The sequence below is a fragment of the Mycetomoellerius zeteki genome, unplaced genomic scaffold (genome assembly GCF_001594055.1).
Source record: "Mycetomoellerius zeteki isolate Tzet28-1 unplaced genomic scaffold, Tzet1.0 scaffold111, whole genome shotgun sequence".
Lineage (NCBI taxonomy): Eukaryota > Metazoa > Arthropoda > Insecta > Hymenoptera > Formicidae > Mycetomoellerius > Mycetomoellerius zeteki.
In genome coordinates this window covers 634,600-648,684 of record NW_017256029.1, presented here as the reverse complement: position 1 = coordinate 648,684, position 14,085 = coordinate 634,600, and the positions used below count along the sequence as shown (strand labels likewise).

General features: G+C 36.6%; 1 pseudogene; it reads left to right on the top strand.

Annotated features, from left to right (window-relative positions):
- The window catches only part of LOC108726511 (uncharacterized), a 52,827-nt pseudogene extending 41,968 nt beyond the window's left edge, over window positions 1-10,859 (top strand).
- The last annotated feature ends 3,226 nt before the right edge of the window (window positions 10,860-14,085 follow it).

The following is a 14,085-nucleotide window of genomic DNA, read 5'->3' as shown; positions in this document are numbered from 1 at the left end:
ACTCTTGTTCCGCCAGCACGCTGAGGTTTTACGTGGTTATTTATACTTATTTTGCAAGCAACAAATTGCTAAATTGCATATTTCGAGAGCAACTAATTCGGACGACATCCTAGGACCAATTTTAAGTGAGCAACAAATCCTTTACTAGTACTTTACTCTTGTTCCGCCAGCACGTTGAGGCTTCTCGTTGTTATTTACACTTTTTCAGTATGTAAAGTATTAAAAAAAATGTTATTTCGGCAGCAACAAATTAGCAACAAATTAGCAACAAATTCCTACGTTATTTCTGCGTAGATTGGCTTTGTTGTAGGTATTGTTCCGCTAATTGAATCTTCCTTTAGCGAAACATCGTTTTTTTAAATAAACCGACAGAGCAACAAATTTTTTTCTTTGGCAACTTTTTAGCAACAAATGAGCAACAAATAAAAATGTTAGTTAGAATCGATTCCGCTCATTTTGTTCCGCTAACTTATAAGACATGTTATTCGGGTATATGATGATTCGGCGTGTCGCACGGAAGAATCGCGGGCCATTCGCCGATATTGACCGTGTGCGTATAGGGGGATTTAAGGGCCACACACCGGCTGGTGGGTCGGATCACCAGCATAGCTAGGTAAGGGGTCGGGCAGTAAATTAATTACGGCTTAAAACATCGTTAGGATCCGCCGCAGCCGACGGTGGGTTCGGTTATTAGCGCAGTACATCATATCTCCGCCATTCCGCGCCTCCTCTAGCTACGACCGGCTTTCACGCGTTTTTTCGCGCGCGTGTCTTTTGTCCTTTTCGCGTTACTGCCGGACATATGTCGTATAGAAAGAGAGAGGGAGAGAGAGAGAGAGAGAGAGAGAGAGAGAGAGAGAGAGAGTAGAATTATACGGTAGAATAACAACGCCGGATACGTGGAACGGGCGCGCTTCTGTCCGCACGACGTCTCATTCGGATTGCTGTCGCGCACGTTCGTTCGGTCTTAGCCGCGAAAACGGCCATTGTGCGTTTCACCGTCGTCGAGAACGCGGAATAATCTAATAAAACACCGACATTATAAGCTTAACGGTGCTGGAACGATTTTATCCGCCTCGTCTATTTTCTTTCCGAATAATCATATTCTGCTTTATGTGTTATAAGTTCTTTCTTCTTGTTCCCTCCTTTCTCTCTTTCTCTCTCCTGCTTCTTCTCTGCACGTCCAGCTGTTTATTTGCGTTATCGTTATATTTCGCAACGTTTGTAATTTTTATATTCCACATTTAATATTTAAGATTATCTTTTACATACAAAAAATTCTTAAGAATGTACAATATGAGATAAAGTTCAATTTTAGTAATTAATTTAGTAACATAATTTTGATTTTTTTTATTATTATGTTCATCTATTAAAAAATATTTTATGAGAGAATATTATATAATTGAAGATTTAAAATAATTTAAACAATAATAAGTTAAATAAAACTGCTACATAAATAAAATCAGATAAGTAAGGAAACACTAAATACCATCGAAGATATTTGTGCATAATAACATTTCTATATAAATTTTAAATGTATCTTTCAGTTATGTAAACTGCGCCGCGCGCGATTATTATCAGACTTGAAATACAATTATAAATTGATGTTGAAATAATATCACAAATTAAATTGATCATCGATTATACATGTACATAATAATGTATGCCACTATAGTATTAGTTATACATCATGAAATACAAGAACTTATTACGAAAAATATTATCTGAATCAGGATTCAATTATCTGCGGGTGTTTTTTTTCCAATTCGATCACTGAGGTATGTGATAATATATTTATCATAATAACCCCTATACATATATACATTGAGAAACCCATTTAGTTGAATATGTCATATACAGAGTACACACACGCATATATGCAATGAAGAGAAAATGCATTGAAATGCGAGCATGTTATATGTATGTATAATTGAAAGCTGCGTGCTTAAAACTTACATATACCTAAGTATTATTAGGCAACCAATATCTAACCTCGACCGTATATTTGGCCTTTTCATACTTATATACAATACTTAATTTATTCAATACATATTAATTTAATACTGTAATTAATATTATAATTTTGTATTTAAATATAGTAAATTTTTCGTACATTTATTTCTACTTTATAGATAAATCTTTTTAAGACACTTGCATTTAAGTGTTATATACCTCATACATGTCTCTGGTCATTTTGGATCAGCTTGTACGCGCGTACAATCTATGATCTTTTTCGATGAAATGACAAGTCTCACGAAGCAAGAAAGACGATAAAAAAATTTGCCTGCGCGCCGGGCTTCTCTCCATCCTGTCCGACTACTCGTGCGTCCCACGCACTTCGGTCGTCGACGCACGACCGTGCGCGCCCGAGGGGATGCAAAATTGTAAAATACCGGCGAACGACCTGTGGCAATTGCGGAGATATCGACAAGTCGGCGGCGTAGAGTGTGCAAAAATCGCGGGCCGTTTAGCTCAGTTGCGGCGATTAAGCCCGACGTATAATTGGTGGCTTAACGTCGCCATACGCACAATTTTCCGTGCCCACACGTCCCACGCTTTGAATCGCGCTCGGAAGGTTGGCGAGTTTAAGCTACCGCACAATGGAAAAGGGATTATCCCTTTTGCGGGAATACTCTAACTCCCCTCTTGCGCCATGAATGATGTATAATAATGCTTCCAATTGATGGTAAATTCAACGATGGTAAATTAAAGAGCATCCGAGATGACGCGTCAGTTGCGCGGTTGTGATAATCGTGCCGGATGAAAAAACTTGATTGTTATTACTCACAAGTTTTATGCTCTTACCTAACAAGGAAAGCGATCGAAATATTATTTCCGGTTATTCTCGACTCTTGCATATACAAATATTTCCGGGGTATGCTGAAAATGCGAATATCCCATTTTGTTCTGTCTGCTTAATGATCTATGGCTCATAAAGTTTGCTATGGTGAGAGGTTATTTTAGTTTTCCTTAAATGTCGACAGTTGAAAGATGAAAAAGTTGATTCATTGTTTGTGTTTAAATAGTCCGTTTACCGTTTTTTTACTTCTTCTACCATAATTTTTATCATCCCAGATAGACAGATGCGCATAAATTTTACTGCAACTTTACGTTATATTCGATCATCAAATCCGTAATAGGTGAGGCGATTGTGACCCCAAATATTGTAGTCATATTTAGTAAATCAGAAAATGAAATACTATGACGCAAATATGATGTAAATATGACAAACAAAAATCTGATTCTTAGTGTCTCATATTTACATCATATTTGCACATCATGATATTTCGTTTTCTGATTTACTAAATGCTGCTGCAATATTTCGGATCTTAATCGGCTCATCTATGAAGCATTGGATGATTGTAAGATAAACGTGAAGTTGCTGTAAAGTATATGTACATTTGTCTACTGAGTATATTTTAACGAAAAAAAAATTTAATTATAATTTAATTTGTTTTTATTTTTTTTAGATTTTATTTTTTATTTTCGGAATAATTATTAAGTTTATTAATTATTTTTCTGTACATACAAATTCTTATAATTATATAACGCAATTATAAATATTCTTGAAAACGCATGGAGTATCGACGGGATTTGAACCTACAATCTTTGGGGTGGTAGCCTACCTACGCTAACGCTGAGCTAATCGCACGCTTGTCTGAACACTTATAAATTTGACATATATTGGATTTTATTTTGTCATTCGTACTGATCATATATGTAATATGCATGTTTATATACGGGTGTCTGATCAAGGTTATTGGAGGTTGTACCTCTTATTTTCATTTTTACGTAGAAATGAATTTTTGTGCAAAAATGAAAATAAGAAAAACAACCTCCAATGACCTTGATCTTGACAAATTTATCCAGGAACAAAGTTATCCATGATTCTGAACAACAAGAGGTTTTAGCCGTCCGTCGGACACCTTGGGTAATGCTAATGCCGGCGGTACTGTAATTTTCAAGCCTTTATAATTCGAAAAGTATATAACTTAATGAAAATGAATTTAATTATAGTGTTTTGGAAAGCTCTCGAGGTTAGCTACAAGAATATGTAATAAAAAATAGGGATTCTACTTAAGAAAAAAAACATTAATGACCTTAACTTGATTTTGACAAGGTCACTCAAGGTCAAGTCCACATTTCCATCATGTGTCCCTCTTCAAACCATGCAACTTTCGATGGAAAAATCAACGCCACACTGCGTGATTTCTGTGGACTTTCGCGCGAATTTTTCATAATCGACATGTTTATTTAAACTTTATAGTATATTTATCTTACTTTATGCGGCATGAAATAAGTAAAAGTTTACAAATCATTTATGCTTACTATGACATCACATCAGGATTACGAATTCTTTCAACAAAATTCGGTATATCAAAATCGACATTTGTTTACCCAAATTTTACAGTATATTTATCTTACTTTATGCGGCATGAAATGAAGAAAAATTTAAAAATTATTTAAGCTTTCTATAGCATCACATGATAATTGCAAATGTGCATCATTATACGATGTATTTCATTTAATTATGTATGATGTAAATATTTCATATAGCAATATCGTAAAACGAATATTATAGATCTGAAGATATATTTTCATACATATGTTTTTGTAATTCTATAACAAAAAATTTAATCATTCAAATAACCTAAATTTTATATTTTCCTTAATATAAACGTTTTCGCTTTTATAATGTCATAAATGATTATAAAATTGTTCTAAATTTTCAGTAAATTAATTTGTGCATATCGTGATCGTCATACAAGTCTATCTGGGATGTTAATGCAGAATAAAATTTATTATATTACAATTTTTAAAAATCTTAAATTTTATTGTTGTATCGTCAATCTTTTTCTTTGGCTTTGCGTTTTCTGCGATTTGGAAATTCACTCATCAAGAAGATTATATATCTCGCTTATTTTGTTCTTGAGCAATAAACGTGGCCTCCGAACAGAAGTGCACTTAAGCGGCTGCTTTCTTGCATTTACGAAATTACGGTTGTTACATTGTCACAAACATTAACTGAGTTTCATGACATAAATTCAACCTGCTTGTTTTTCTCTTGAAAGTGGAGTGGTAAGCTGAAAGTAGAGCGCAACGGGGTGCCAGCGACCTGTCGCTGGTCGTTGCAATGCTTTATACTCCTGTTTTGCCGAAAGTAGCAACACGCCGTTGGCTGCACCGTGGATGCATGCAAGAACCGGGCAAGAACAACGTCATCGTTCTACAGAAAAACCGGTCGATTTTGGACCCCTGATATACGCGATTGTACGCATCGCTGCGTGCATTTACGATGCAATCAGATTGGTTTACACTTAAGTACTCACGACTCACGTTAAGCGGATTATCATCGATTGTTGGGAATACGTTATCGTGATAAAATACGCAGATTATTATTCACGTAAAAAAAAAAGCGGAAATGTATGGAGATCAATTGGCCAGATTTCTTCCCGCGTTCGCTTAACCTTATGGCTTTTCATTAACACGTTCTAATTTACCACGATCTTGGAAAGGTGATGTTTCGCGCGGTAAAGAGATTCGCACGATTTCTCTCGATAGCACTGATTTTCTCGACTTTAGTAATCCTGTATGTGCTCATCATTATCCTCTTTTAGATGTTTGTCTTTGATCACTTTAATGTTTTTAAGGTTCGATTTTCTACTTTTCTTATTTTATCTTGCGTGTTTTGTATTATAAACTTGTGCTTTATTTCCTTTATAACTTTATAACTTAAATAAATTTTATACATATTTTTTTGTTCATTATAAGTTTGGAAAGTAAATTTTGTATATAAAATGTCAAAATATATTGTACCTGAAATAAAATACATTATAAAATACTCAATATATACATTTTACTTACAAGAAATATAAATAATATAGAAAAGAATAAGATAAAAACCAGTTTGCTGTTTTACATAAGTATCGATTATCAAATTTATGAAAGTAATAATTTCAATTTTTATTTTAAAAATTAACTACCCATTTTTTCTTTTTAAATTTTATCTTATTTTTATATTAATAAATATTATAAATTTTATATTATTTTTCTATTGTAGATAATTTACCATTTTTTTAAATAAAATAATATACGATACTTTTTCCAAGAGCACATATGACCTGTGCATGCATTATCTTCTTACATAATCCGACGTGTTTTTGCATCACGGAGCGCGATAAAAATTTGGATAAGATGGAACGCGACGCGTTAAGTGAGCATGAGAGAAAGGGGGAATGGGGATCGAGGAGAGCATCGCGAAAAAATCGCTGCGAGATCGGATGCCATACGAAGGAGGAGGAGGATGAGAAGGCAGCGGGGTATTTTGCTCTGCTTCTTTTGCCACGTACGAAGGATCGACAAGTGCGGCCGTACGTGGTACGCGATAACGATCGATCGCTCGTACCTCGTTTCTTCCGTCCCGTCTCGCGCCACCTCACCCGCGCGAGGTCCACGATCCTTCGCGCAAACGGTATCGAATTTCATATGTGTACCTAGGAATGCGGGACCGTGTAACTCTATACGTCGGTCACGCACGGAGGAATCGCTCGCGTTGCAAGATTGGCCCGGGAGCGTGCGTCTCGTATTATGCGTGCGTACCGCAAGGATGATCGAAGACGGATTTACGAAGCAACGGATGAATCTTCCATCGCCGGTAACAAGCTTCATATCCGGCCGCTACGCGAGCAGACTTCTTGATCTTCCCCGAGAAAGCGGAGAGAAAATCGAAAGTCGTGGTCGTATATTCCCCCGACATGCGATCCAATTTTCAACTTATCAGCAAATCGTATACAACTTCATTTGATTAGAGATTGAATTAGAGACTAGACACTGCTGTTCTGTGTTCGCGCTGGAAAAATTCAATTATTTTGAGAAGTGAAAATTGTCAATTTTTTTAACACCAAAATAAAGCGAATTTTGAAAGAAAAACAAATAAATTCAATTTTTGATCGGGAAATTATTTATATTACAAAAATATGAAATAATGTTAATACAAGGAATTAATTATTGTAAACTACTACGCAATAAATTAACAATTAAAATTACGATTTTATTAAAAAGTACAAGATGTAAGACTAAATTAAATTTTGCAAGTCTTATAGAATTTATCGTAATAAGATTATATCGTGTTATAATAATGGCGAGTGCAGGATACTACGAGATAGTCTGAAGTCTGCCCTTGGCTTCGTAGTACATTTTTATGGGATTGCAGCTCGGACGTTGGATGCACATCGCGGTCTTACAACGATGAATGTGCACTGGATAGAAAGCTCGATGGTCGCTTCGCCTATACCCATTCTTCTTATACATTCCGCAGGCATACGTTTGCGAAGAAAGGCGCGCCGTGATACGCTATGAAAATTATCAATCGATGAAAAAGCCGCTGTACATCCGGCTTTGTTCAGAATTCAGTTTGCTTCATGTTAAATTCTTACGATCCGTTATATTAATATTAATTTGTAAACCATTATTAATTCTCTAAGTTTAGTTTACAATTCCGCAAATAATAATATCTAATTCTTTTTCTATGATCTAATCACTTCTTTTTGTTGTATAAAAGACTCAGTATAGACGTGAACGAAATCTGTAGGAAACTATTTAAAAAAAGACGTTTAATTTAAAAAGACTTATCTTATATTTACAGACATGGCGTTCAGAGATTTAAAAAAGATCTAAAAACTCGCTCTTTGATTGCACTTGCTCCTGGTTCTTTCGAAGCTCATTTTTTACGTGGCATAATTTTGAGGGTGGTGACCGAGCCGTGACCATTGCGAGGGAAAAGTTGTCTAGAAGAAGGATAGTGCCATCGCGATTCCATTTCGATTGCGTTACTTTTCGCACTCCTCGCATTTTCCGTCTCGCTTAGGTAGCCACCTCTTGTTTTATACACCAAAAGTCACAAAACTTCTATCGGCGCCTCATTGTCGCGAATATATATTTGTTCATTTCATATATTTATGAAAAGATCGTTTTTAGTATTCTCACAGATTTTTGATAATGAAACAAAAAAATATTCTTCACTTATTTAATCTTATCGCAGTTTAATGCAAAATGAAACAATATTAAAATTACATTAATAATTCCAATTTTCCTTTCTTGAATAAAATAAGATTGACTTATTGAAACAAGAGAGTAACACATATAAATTTATATATTTTTACGTTTAAAATAAATCTTAATGTCATAATGCACGATGCTGATGCCATAGTGTTTAGCACGAAATCGATGTCTAAGATTATTTTATTCTAGAGATTAATGATTTTTTATTATTAAGAGTAAAATATTCCCTTGTTAACAATAAACATGGTGGTACCTGAATTAATCTTATTTTATGATATTGTAGATCGAAGAATGATATTTTGGATCCGGAAATCTTTTTTATGTTTGTACGTGCTAAATATTATTTTCTTTTAATCATATATATATATATATATTCAAGTAACTTTATATATGATAAAATGATGAGATTTTTTTAATTATAATGATACATTTTGATAATTTATTCGAAATTAGCAAGAAAAAGTTATCGTACTCTGAAATTTTACCAATGAATTGCCGGAAAAGACCACTTTTTACGGTCAATTACCCTGATCCTGATCATTACAACAATCGCGATGTTTCTCTCGACCGCGAGCCACGTTTCGCACGTATTAAAATACGGACTGTGCTTCCTCCAGTGGTAAATGCTCCAACTTACAAAGCAAAGTGACTTCCCTCGGAAATCGGTCTCCTTCATTCGCGCGAGAGCGCTGTCTTTATATACCGAGCTGTTATAGGAAACGTTATGGGACGCATTCCCGGCGTCAGTAGAATGCGAATAAATTCATTCGCATGAGCATTTAATGCGGGAATCGTACTTCCTTTTTTTCACAGTAAAATTAAAGTGCCTATTACCATCGCCGATTGCCGTGTGAGCCGTGTCATTTCGCGAAACGGCACACGCGATACAAACAGTCTCGTCGGGCTAGATGAATGGAACGGTCAAGAGAGGAAAGTCGTTTGTCGGGAGGAGGAACAGGTGCAGAAAGAGAAGGAGATAGAAGAGGATGAGGCGTAGAGAGCAGGAGGCGGCGCGTTAGAGCTCATGGACTGCGTTCGATGTGTGTTATTGTGTCGTATTAATTATGAGCGACGTAAGGCGGCGATTAAGCCGACAGAAACCAGAGGCGACGATTTAGCCAATGTATTCGCACGCGCACGTTTGTTAAGATTGAACGATAACGGCTTTTTATCTATCACGTTTTATTAGTTACTCTTAAAAAGGCCGCGCGATCGTTCATATACGTCGTGTTAATTTTACGGTCTTTAAGAAACGAAAGAAAAATATCATCCGGCTGCTGATTGACTTTTTCAACCGTAAAAGTGAAAGATGCCATCACTAATGTTGTAGAAATTTAAAAAAAAAACGGTATTTTACAGACACGTACGCAGAGATATTCATATTCACGTCGAGGTTGAATCCCTTTCCAGGAATGACGAATAATGATCACACGTCCTTATGAGGAAGATAATTCCAGAGGATCGAGAATTATGGCAAAATAAAACGGTACAGAGATTCGCATCCCGCCCTGTGTCGAGCGTACAGTACGTACACGTCCGTCGATAAATTCGCATTAATTCGGATAAGAATGAAGCGGCCGTCCCAGCGATTTATCCATAAGCGCTTACTCGCTCGCTCGCGCGATCGATCGGGGAGTGGGAGGATAAGGTGGACCGTAATCTACGCCTTCGCTGTACGAAATCGTTTCTCGATGTTACGTCTCGTTCTTCCTATACGAAAGTACCTTGAAGGTGAAACGATCGGTCACATATGTGAATTTCATGTTATCACGCTCACCGCGGATTATTATTGATCGTTAGTCCTTTTTCTCCCATTTTGGATATTACGCTTCCGCTTCCACTTCGATTGTGGATATAGTTTCCCCTTCATTCTACTTTGCGACACCCTTTTCTCTCCTTTCGTATCTCAGCGCACAAATTCTCATTGGTTTTTCTTCGACTCTGACTGGAGCGGGAAGGAAAAGGGTATATGCGCGAGTAAAGGGACGGCGGGTTCGACTGATTCGAAGCGGAAAGTGAGTTTCCACGGGAGTCCACGTTTCTCTCTCTCTCTCTCTCTCTCTCTCTCTCTCTCTCTCTCTCTCTCTCTCTCTCTGCTACCCTTTTTTTCTTCCTTTTTCACGCGCCGTGCGAAAGTACGGTGCCATAGGCGCAGCATATTTCTCATCCAAACTTTGTATTTGATTGAGTATCCGAGAGATATTATTTCTTTTTATAGATAGTTGTCTGTATAGATTTGTTTTTTTAGCCAGTATTCTCTTCTCTTTGAATTTCTATTTAATTTCGTTATTTATTTCTCATCGGTTATTATATTTATTATACGTATATCTTATTATGTTATTTTATATTTTGGTCTTACAATATTTATTCTAACTTAGAATTAGACATTTTTATATTGCTTCTTTATATATCTTTATATTTTTTATATGTATCTTTAGTTTTTTACCTCTTTATTTCTTTTAGATGTACATATATTTAGAGGTGTCGAAAATAAAGTACGCCTATGAAGCGGAAACGCACGTGTACATTTCCAGGCGTACCGGAGGCCGGCACTCAGCCTTCGGGATAAGTTCGTTAGGGACTACCCGCCGCTGTCTTCTCCTTCAAGACACTCCCGAAGGACGGAAAGTCCTTCGAAACTTCGCAAGACCTCGCGGCCCCGAACTCCGTGCTTCTCTTCTTGACTGCCTGTCGTCTAATTTCCAGGCTTCGACGGCCGTTTAATTTCGAAAATTTACGAGCCCTTTGCTTCTTCTTAGTTGCACGTTAAAGATGTGATGTGGAGTAATGAGGCATAATTAATGCGACTTTAACGCGTTAAACACATAGATATTAATGTAGAATTGTTAATTACTATATCAGCCATTAGTGATTTAAATCGCTATTGTTTATCTTGTTTTAGGTAGTCACATGAACGTTAGACTTATTTTATGTTTAAAAACTAGATTTGATATTTCTTACATTTTTTTATTTTAACGAAGCTTTAAATCTTTCCAGATTTTTAATGATGTGATAAATCGATGGGTCTTAAGCACAAATATTGCATGTATATTTTTTGTCATGTCTAGATTTGTCTGCTATTGTAAAGGTTTAATTCTTTCTTTCCATTTTAATGGCGGGACACGTTTGAATCAGATAAATGAAGCAAATCTATTTTTGATCTCACATACACCAGTTGAATTTTTTCCTAATATTTGAATTTAAACATCGTAAATTAAAATGACTTCGATTAAGTGGAATTTGATTCATTTGACTTATTAGTACTCAATTTTTATCTTAATCATAAACGAATTATTCTCGATATTTTTCCCTCTTATCCCAGTCAAGCGAAAACGCATTTTCTATTTTTCTTCTACAAAGGGTAGGCCAAACGAATTAATTTAGGTGCGCTTGAGCGTTTCGAGAGAAAATACAGCTCTCGATCGACACACGATGGCATCGATGCGGCAGGATGAATCGACACTTAGATTACTCGCATCTTACCTTTTTGCCGAACTATTATCTTTTTCTCTTTTTCTATCTCTCCCTCTCCCCTTCTCGATACAGCCTTCCGCAGGGACGACGACTCGTCGGGTAAAAAACGTGGCCGATCAAGCGACCAGCGTCGACTGGTCTGGAACAACTTTGCTCCTGAGATCGCTCGACTTCAAGAATTCCGATTCCCAGGATCGTCGTGTTCAGGAAATAAGCGTTAAATCAATCGCAACGCCGTGACCGATGAGAACAATTTCTAAATTCACTAAATAATTTTGAGATCATCCATGACTACAATTTAAATCGACAGTTACTACTCGTCAATTCTTCATCCGTATTCTTTGTAGGAAACGTTAAGTTTTTCCAAGAAAAAAAGGAAAGAATTTTTTTTTTTAAATTAAAATGAACAACAATCAGAACAAACAATAATTTTCTTCATATGGAAATTAATATTAAAATGCGCATGCTCCGTTTTAATGATAATTGTGCCATAAATAAACATGTTAACGTAATCTTATATAAAATATGGCCGAAATTGAGGACACGAACTGGCAGCGAAAGGCTCAATTAGGACGTTGTCGAATTGCTTTTGAGAGCCGTAACTCGCCACGCACTTTCGCGATTGTCCGCGCGAAAAGTTGGCCAAGGACCGCAGACTCGCCTGTGGCCTTCGGCGAAGTTCCGGCACTCATCGATTTACAAATCGTGCGATCTCGGTGGAAGGATCGTTTCGTCGTGTCGGAAAAACGCGCGAACGACTCGTAAATCCACCGCCATGCTTGATTTGAATTTCTCTCCGTAAGCCACGTGATGGCATGATGCGGCCAATAATTGTCAACGTCGTATGTTCTTATAGCTCTTGCGTCCACGCGATAAATAAATGCACTCAGGATCGTCTATCCCTCCCTTAATCGGCCGTTTCCTTCCGTGCACGTCCGTTTTCATCTTCTGAACTTCGTAGTCGATCGATCGTCCGAAGCAATCGACTCTCGACAAGGAGGAGCGAGCGAAGATACGGACCGCTGCGATTTACGAGTCACCGGCTTAAATCTCTTCGTCCCCCGCTGATCCTCCTCTTTCAGGTAGCTTCTTACTTAGGCCCGGCCCTCCGCTTTCGCTTTGAATCTCCGTTACGGAGAGAAATCATGGAACAGAAGGAAACAGGGAGGGAGAGAGAGAGAAAGAGAGAGAGAGAGAGAGAGAGAGAGAGAGAAAGGGAAAAGAATCTGGGAGTTAGTTGTTGCACCCTGTCGTCGGCGTGGCGTGGCGCGGTTTGAGGAAAACCCCCTAACGATAAACCCTCTCATCAGGCTTATCGCCTCGAATTATCCGGAAAGCCGCGCGTGCACCTTCAAGGGAAACGTAGGGTAGAACAAGCGAACACTGTCGAAAGTAGAGAAGCGGTTACAACCCGCGGAGAGAGATGCTGGTTACGATATATAGGACGACATTCTCGTCGAATTGTCTAGGGACCGATTTATTCGCGGATTGAAACTTTGGGATTGATCAGTCCGGTCGTAAGTTGCTCGAGAGCATCAACAAATTGACTAAATTGACTAAAAGAGATTAATGTGTGCTCAACGATTATGGACAAATTAAGGTATTATAACAAGAATTGAGATCAACAATATTGTTAATATGAATTTAGAATTCATAGATATTCAATTTTAATACATAGATATTAAAAAAAGAAAACACAATTTTTTGAAGATGTATGTATTACATCTCAAAGCGCATTGTCAAAAATATAAAAATTTCATAGATTTTTTTATTATTAACGTTTGAGTATCTGTATAAAAGTTGAGCACAATTCTCTTAAAAATTATTTAATTTTTTAAATTTGTTTTGATTTTTTGCTTTGTCAACATGTGTGAAAATCACTCCACATACAAATCACCTTGATTTATATCTTATCAAATGTAACGTAAATATCGTTTATCCATTAAACAGCCGAAGTCGCCGATTTGACGTCGATGCTTTTAAAATTATTTTCATGACGATAATATAAATACCTTTTAAATCTACTACAGATATCTGATCAAAGTCGCGAGAAAAGGAAACGAAAGCTACTCATCTTCATAGAGATGCCGGCATAGATATGAAACTACATTCTTGTTGTGAGGTCGACAGGTCGTTTTATGTCAAGACGATCGTCCAGTAGACAAATTTCGATCCGTAATGCGGTTTCAATTTTTTTTAATGATCGACTTTTACGATGTTTTTTCGACGAAATACTCGTGAGATGCGATCGATAATACTGAAAAACCGAGTGAAAAACTATCATAGATAACCCGCACTTCGGAACAGTAGAAAGTTAGCTGTCGTTTAAGAAACCATTTATAATGGTGGCCACAAATTTAATACAAAAAGTAATATTTTTATGGCGTCGACACTAATTATAGTATCTAATATGTTTAATCAACTTGGAATTATTTCGTGGAATTAATTAAACTTTGACAGAATTAATCCAATGGAATTATAATTAAACTTTGACGGAATTTAATTTAGCATAAATTTAGTGTAAATTTAGCATTTACTTAAAATTAGTAA